Source organism: Arachis ipaensis, chromosome B03 (assembly GCF_000816755.2).
Source record: "Arachis ipaensis cultivar K30076 chromosome B03, Araip1.1, whole genome shotgun sequence".
Lineage (NCBI taxonomy): Eukaryota > Viridiplantae > Streptophyta > Magnoliopsida > Fabales > Fabaceae > Arachis > Arachis ipaensis.
The window spans coordinates 101272035-101278705 of NC_029787.2; the positions used below are offsets into that span (position 1 = coordinate 101272035).

General features: G+C 33.1%; 1 long non-coding RNA gene across 1 annotated transcript; it reads right to left on the reverse strand.

Annotated features, from left to right (window-relative positions):
• LOC110270260 lies at positions 5437 to 6120 on the reverse strand. Its single transcript, XR_002359584.1, has 2 exons — positions 5924 to 6120; positions 5437 to 5660 (listed from the first exon to the last, which is right to left on the reverse strand). It is a non-coding gene; the product is annotated as an uncharacterized LOC110270260 (long non-coding RNA).

The following is a 6671-nucleotide window of genomic DNA, read 5'->3' on the forward strand; positions in this document are numbered from 1 at the left end:
AAATAAGAAAAATGAAAAAGATAAGATTTTTAAATTGAAAATTTGATTTGACTCATAAGAAAAACTAAATTTTTTTTTAAAAGTTTTGAAAAAGTCAAATCTAATTTTCGAAATTTTAAGAGAGAAAAAGGGGAAGATATTTTTTTGATTTTTGAATTTTTAATGATGAGAGAGAAAAACATGAAATTGATGCAATGCATGAAAATTTTTTATCAAAACAATGAATGCATGCAAGAATGCTATGAATGTCAAGATGAACACCAAGAACACTATGAATGCATGAATTTTTCGAAAAATGCATAAAATTTTTAGAAAAATTGTAATTGACACCAAACTTACAATTTGACTCAAGACTCAAACAAGAAACATGAAATATTTTTTATTTTTTTTTATGATTTTATTAATTTTTTTTTTGGATTTTTGTATTATATTTTTCAAAAATCATTTGAAAAACAAAAATAAGGATTTCAAAATTTTTAATATGAATTCCAGGAATCTTTCACTCTTAGTCTAAAGCTCCAATCTGAGGGTTAGGCATGGCTTAATAGCCAGCCAAGCTTTAGTATGAAATTACATGCATTGAAGTGATTAGTTGAAGCCTCAGTCCAAACGAACTTAGACATGGCTTTACAGCCAGCCAGGATTCAACAAATCATCATGAAACACTAGAATTCATTCTTAAAAACTCTGAAGAAAAATATATTTTTGAAAATAATTTTTTTAAAATTTTTTTAATATATATATATATATATTTTTCGAAAACAGATGAGAAGTTTTTGAAAGATTTTTGAAAACTTTTTGAAAACAAAATAGGAAGAAATTACCTAATCTGAGCAACACGATGAACCGTCAGATGTCTAAACTCGAACAATCCCCGGCAACGGCGCCAAAAACTTGGTGCACGAAATTATGATCTCAGGAAACGGCGCCAAAAACTCTGTACGCACGTCTTAATTAATCGTTTTTCATTCACAACTTCGATACAACTAACCAGCAAGTGCACTGGGTCATCCAAGTAATAAAACCTTACGTGAGTAAGGGTCGATCCCACGGAGATTGTTGGTATGAAGCAAGCTATGGTCATCTTGTAAATTTCAGTCAGGCGGATAATAATTGGTTATGGAGTTTTCGAAAATAAATAATAGATAGACAGAAAATAAAGATAGAAACACTTATGTATATCATTGGTGAGAATTTCAGATAAGTGTATAGAGATGCGTTCGTTCCTCTGAACTTCTGCTTTCCTGCTGTCTTCATCCAATCAATCCTACTCCTTTCCATGGCTGGCTTTATGTAAGGACATCACCATTGTCAATGGCTACTTTTCATCCTCTCTGGAAAATGGTCCGATGCGCTGTCACTGCATGGCTAATCATCTGGAGGTATCACCGTGGTCAATGACTGCGTCCTATCCTCTTGTGAAAATGGTCCAAATGCTCTGTCACAGCACGGCTAATCATCTGAGGTTCTCGATCATACTGGAATAGGATTCACCCTCCTTTTGCGTCTGTCACTAAGCCCAGCACTCGCGAGTTTGAAGTTTGTCACAGTCATTCAATCCCAGAATCCTACTCGGAATACCACAGACAAGGTTTAGACTTTCCGGACTCTCATGAATGCCGCCATCAATCTAGCTTATACCACGAAGATTCTGATTAAGAGATCCAAGAGATACTCATTCAATCTAAGGTATAACGGAAGTGGTTGTCAGGCACGCGTTCATGGGGGAATGATGATGATTGTCACGTTCATCACATTCATGTTGAAGTGCGAATGAATATCTTAGAAGTGGAATAAGTTGAATTAAATAGAAAAATAGTAATACTTTGCATTAATTCATGTTAATCTATGGAGTGTAGAAACTCTATCGTTGAAAACACATAAGTGAGAGGTCCAGGCATGGCCGAATGGCCAGCCCCCAAAACGTGATCACAGGATCAAAAATACAATCCAGGATCTTCCAAAAGATGTCTAATACAATAGTAAAAAGTCCTATTTATACTAAACTAGTTACTAGGGTTTACAGAAGTAAGTAATTGATGCATAAATCCACTTCCGGGGCCCACTTGGTGTGTGCTTGGGCTGAGTTTGAATGTTACACGTGCAGAGGCTCTTTCTGGAGTTGAACGCCAGGTTGTAACGTATTTCTGGCGTTCAACTCTTGTTCGTGACGTGTTTCTGGCGTTTAACTATAGACAGCAGCGTAGAACTGGTGTTCAACACCCTTTTACGTCGTCTAAACTCAACCAAAGTATAGACTATTATATATTTCTGGAAATTCCTAGATGTCTACTTTCCAACGCAATTGGAAGCGCACCATTTTGAGTTCTGTAGCTCCAGAAAATCTACTTTGAGTGCAGGGAGGTCAGAATCCAACAGCATCAGCAGTCCTTCTTCAACCTCTGAATCTGATTTTTGCTCAAGTCCCTCAATTTCAGCCAGAAAATACCTGAAATCACAGAAAAATACACAAACTCATAGTAAAGTCCAGAAATGTGAATTTAGCATAAAAACTAATAAAAACATCCCTAAAAGTAACTAGATTCTACTAAAAACATACTAAAAACAATGCCAAAAAGCGTATAAATTATCCGCTCATCAACAGGCATGCATCATATGCATTTATGTGACATTGTTTGGGTGTGCATATTATACTTGGTTTGCCTATGTGATTAATTGCTAACTGTTCTACTTGCAATAACTGTTTGTTTGTGCTTGCATCTTCCTATTTGTGTTTGCGACTGGGACTCCGTTGGACTGTGGTTATTGGTTGTTGTTGGATTGTTTGGGCCTAGGACCGTGGTTGGAATGAGATGAATTGATGGTTGATTTCGGTTTTGTGTTTCTGGTTTGGAATAAAATATGAAAGGCTATTTTGGTTCCGCATAGATAAACCGTTTTGAAAGGCTTTTGAGTTTGAAAATTGAACGGTTCTTCTTTCAGAAAAGATTTCCGACTTTACTTTTATTGTAAACCGTTGTTTTTGAAAAGAGGCATAAGACGGATATTAATCGCTGGTGTGGTTATCTTTACGTATCCTATTACAATAATTCTTAAAACCCTCTACTGAGAACCCTTTCGAGGATGATGTTCTCACCCCCCTACATTTTTCCCCTTTCAGGATATGGGCGCAGAAGTTACGAAGAGCTTATTTAATTGTTGTTGTGATGCTCTGTATTATTTTAGTTATGGTTTACTGTACCCTCGCTTTTATCTTGATATAATTTGTAAGAGGGATAGGAATTGTATTGGTTTATGTTTGTAATATTATTTATATATATTTATGTATATATATGGATGTACTCTTTATGAGTTGTTGTAAGTTGAATGGTGTTTATGGATGTACGTTATCGAACGAAAGTATCTTTGGGAGCGGTATTGCAGTTTAAAGTTTTAAACAGGCTCATATTTTAGTATTAAATAGTATAAGTGTCGTCGTAATGTCCAAGCTATCAGAGTCGCGCAGCCGGAAGCGTGAGCTTTGGTAGTTAGGGTGTTACACATACAAAAAAAAATTATGTACCATATATCTATTTGATAATGACTACCATTATAAAATATTTTGACAAACTTGAACCAATTGAGAATTGTAAAACAACATGCATCCGTTTCTAATAAATCTTGCCAAAAAACTATATGGAGATACATATTATTTTACAATATAAAAGGATCATGATTTAAGTATTTTTACCCGCGGAAACCCGTCCAAAAATCTTCTTGGTTCTTATGTCTTTAACTAAATGATCCAACTTCATCTTAAAAGCCCTACATACCATGTCCAGTCGGTCTCCAATATTTAGTTCTCTGTTCCTTAAGAATTCTTCTAACTCAGGCCACTTTGGATTACACGTGAATGTAATGAAAAGGTCTGGGTAACCGACTACCTTGCATATTGCCATTGCATCAAGGTAGTTTTGAATCATGTACCTAGGCCCTCCAGTTAATGAAGACGGCAATATAATACGTTTGTCCCGAGAAGATGGTGCTGTCTCCAAACTTAGTAATGCTTCTTTGATACCCTTGTACACCTCACATCTGAACTTCTCTTGATCAAGACGTATGTAATTTAACCTGGCTGACTCTATCATAAAAAAACCATCAACCAAAAATTGCTGGAATAGACTCATAGAATATAACAATGGGGATCCATCGGACAATCGTTCTTGTATTCTAAACGCAAAAAATTCCCTCATTGATACATCCTATCGCCCCTTTCCGCCATCTGGATTACTCTTGTTAAGTGGATCTTTCTTATAACCATCTTCTCCGTACAGAAATAGCAAAGGGTATTGCAAGCCTAAATAAGCTAGATTTAGCTGGTTGATCCTTTGTAACCTTCCACTTTGTGTCTCCACAATAATGTCTCTATCAGTTTCATCTACATCAAAATCACCCATAATCAATGCAACAACCTCATTGGTTGACACTACTACATAATTGACTTTTACTAACATTTAAAAAATATTATCAAATCATATTAAAATGTTAGCTATGTATATTAGTAACATTTTAACAAATGTTAAATATACCCTATGTTACTAAAGAGTTTTACTAACATTTTTCTAAAGATTTAATAATATTTAATAAAAATGTTACAATAGATCTTCTATAGTAATATTATGAGAAATGTTATAATAGACCTTTCTTAGTAACACTTAAAGAAATGTTACAGTAGATATATTTTATAACACAGAAAAATGTTACCATAGATATTTTTGTAACACTTAAAAATGTTACAATAGATATTGTTTGTAACACTTAGAAAAATGTTACCATATATATTTTTTGTAACACTTCAAAAAATGTTACCATAGATATTTTTTGTAACACTTAAAAAATGTTACAAAAGATCTTTAGTAACATTTTTTTAGTTATATTATACTATTTTTTATTTTTTATTTTATATTATACATAATATAAATATACTAAAATTAATTACCACAACATGAAATATTTCATTAAATTAACAAATTCACAAAAATAAAATTTTTATAGCCTCTTTCATTAATCAATAATCATTGTACAAATTTGCTTCGTGATGCAAATAAAATGGAAAAAATACTTATAGCACTTAAACTCTATAAACATTCCAAATAAAAAAGAAAAGAAAAAGTGATACAATGTACATAAAAAACTTAGTCCTTATACTAATCCTAGAAAAATGTATTTATCTGCTTGACTAGCTCATCGCTGCGACGACTTATTACCATTCTCTTAAACCAGTCAACCAAGTTCATCTGATGCACATCAAACAAAAAAGTAATAAGAACTCATATAGTGGGCAGAAATAAAACCTGAAGAAAAATAATCATGGAATCACCTCTGCTGGTGGTCTGGAATCCCAAGTAAAGTTTTCACTTTCTAACCATTCACCTCTGATAAAATAAAAGTAAAAAATAAAATTGGTTATTAACATGATCTTCCAAACCTAACTGATAGCTATCTACAAGCTACAACAAGAAATTTGTTTTCGTTAGTTGCCTAGGCAGTGTAATCGGAACCATTGATCATTTCTAATATTTAGATCTTTTTGAACAGTTAAGAAAAAGTAATATATTGCCCTTTTCTAATTCTTACATAGTTTTTCATCAATTGTTGCATCCTACTATTTTTTGTCCCTATTCTTGCTTATTACCCGTCTAACCTAACAGCTACAGATCCTATACAAGCAAGACGAATATTCGAGAGTTAATATCTCAATGCAACTGGCAAATAAGTAGGTCTTGGACATACTAAAAAATCATAGTCAAACAGTAACACTTTAAAATTACAAGCACAACATAGTTAGAACTTTTTGTAAGAATATGCTATATATATTGAAGGAAACAGTTCATCATAGAAAACAGGAGAATAGTTTCAGGCTTTTCAACTTTTAATCAGCGTAGCAATGAAGAATCTCATTGATTTATCCTAATATTCTTACCTTATCCAAACAGTTTCCCATATAATTGTTCAAAAGCCACAAATTTTAAAGTTTGAGAGGAAATATCACCAATTTATACAGAACAAATTTCTGCAAGGCCAAAAAAATAAAAAGGAATTAAGAGAGGTACAGAGAATAATAGCCAACTCAAATGAATGTAACACTTTATTGGTTGGTTTCGAACCGGTGAGTTACCCCAAGGCATAGTGAAAGCGAAATTCAAGCAACATAAGAAAATAAATTAGTAGTCTATAAGTGTTCACTTAAAAAGAATATCAGGAATTAGCACACATCTAAAGAAGGATACATTAAAAACACAGGTGCAAGAAACAGAAAACTTATATTATTGGATGACTAAGCAGGAGAAAAAATCAAGTGAAGGAATGAAGCTAAACCAAAATAAATATAAAAACAATTTGCACAAGGGATTTCCCATCATCTATGGACTAGTGGCAGCTGGGGTTTCATAAACAGTACAAATCATTGTTGTCAGAATGATGCAAGAAATGGAAATGGAACCTTTCTTATTACTCAAACAATCACACATGTCTAGCTTCCAAATATATATACTAGCAAATAAATTCCTATGTTTGTTTCTTTGATCAATGACAATAAAGAAGGAGATAGAAAACTACAAGAAATGTAACATAAGACAAACTAGTGACAATTATAAAAATACATTATGATAGCAAAGTCCATAACAGTCTAAAGTTGTAGATCACTCACCGAGCTTTCAAATGAGCTTCCC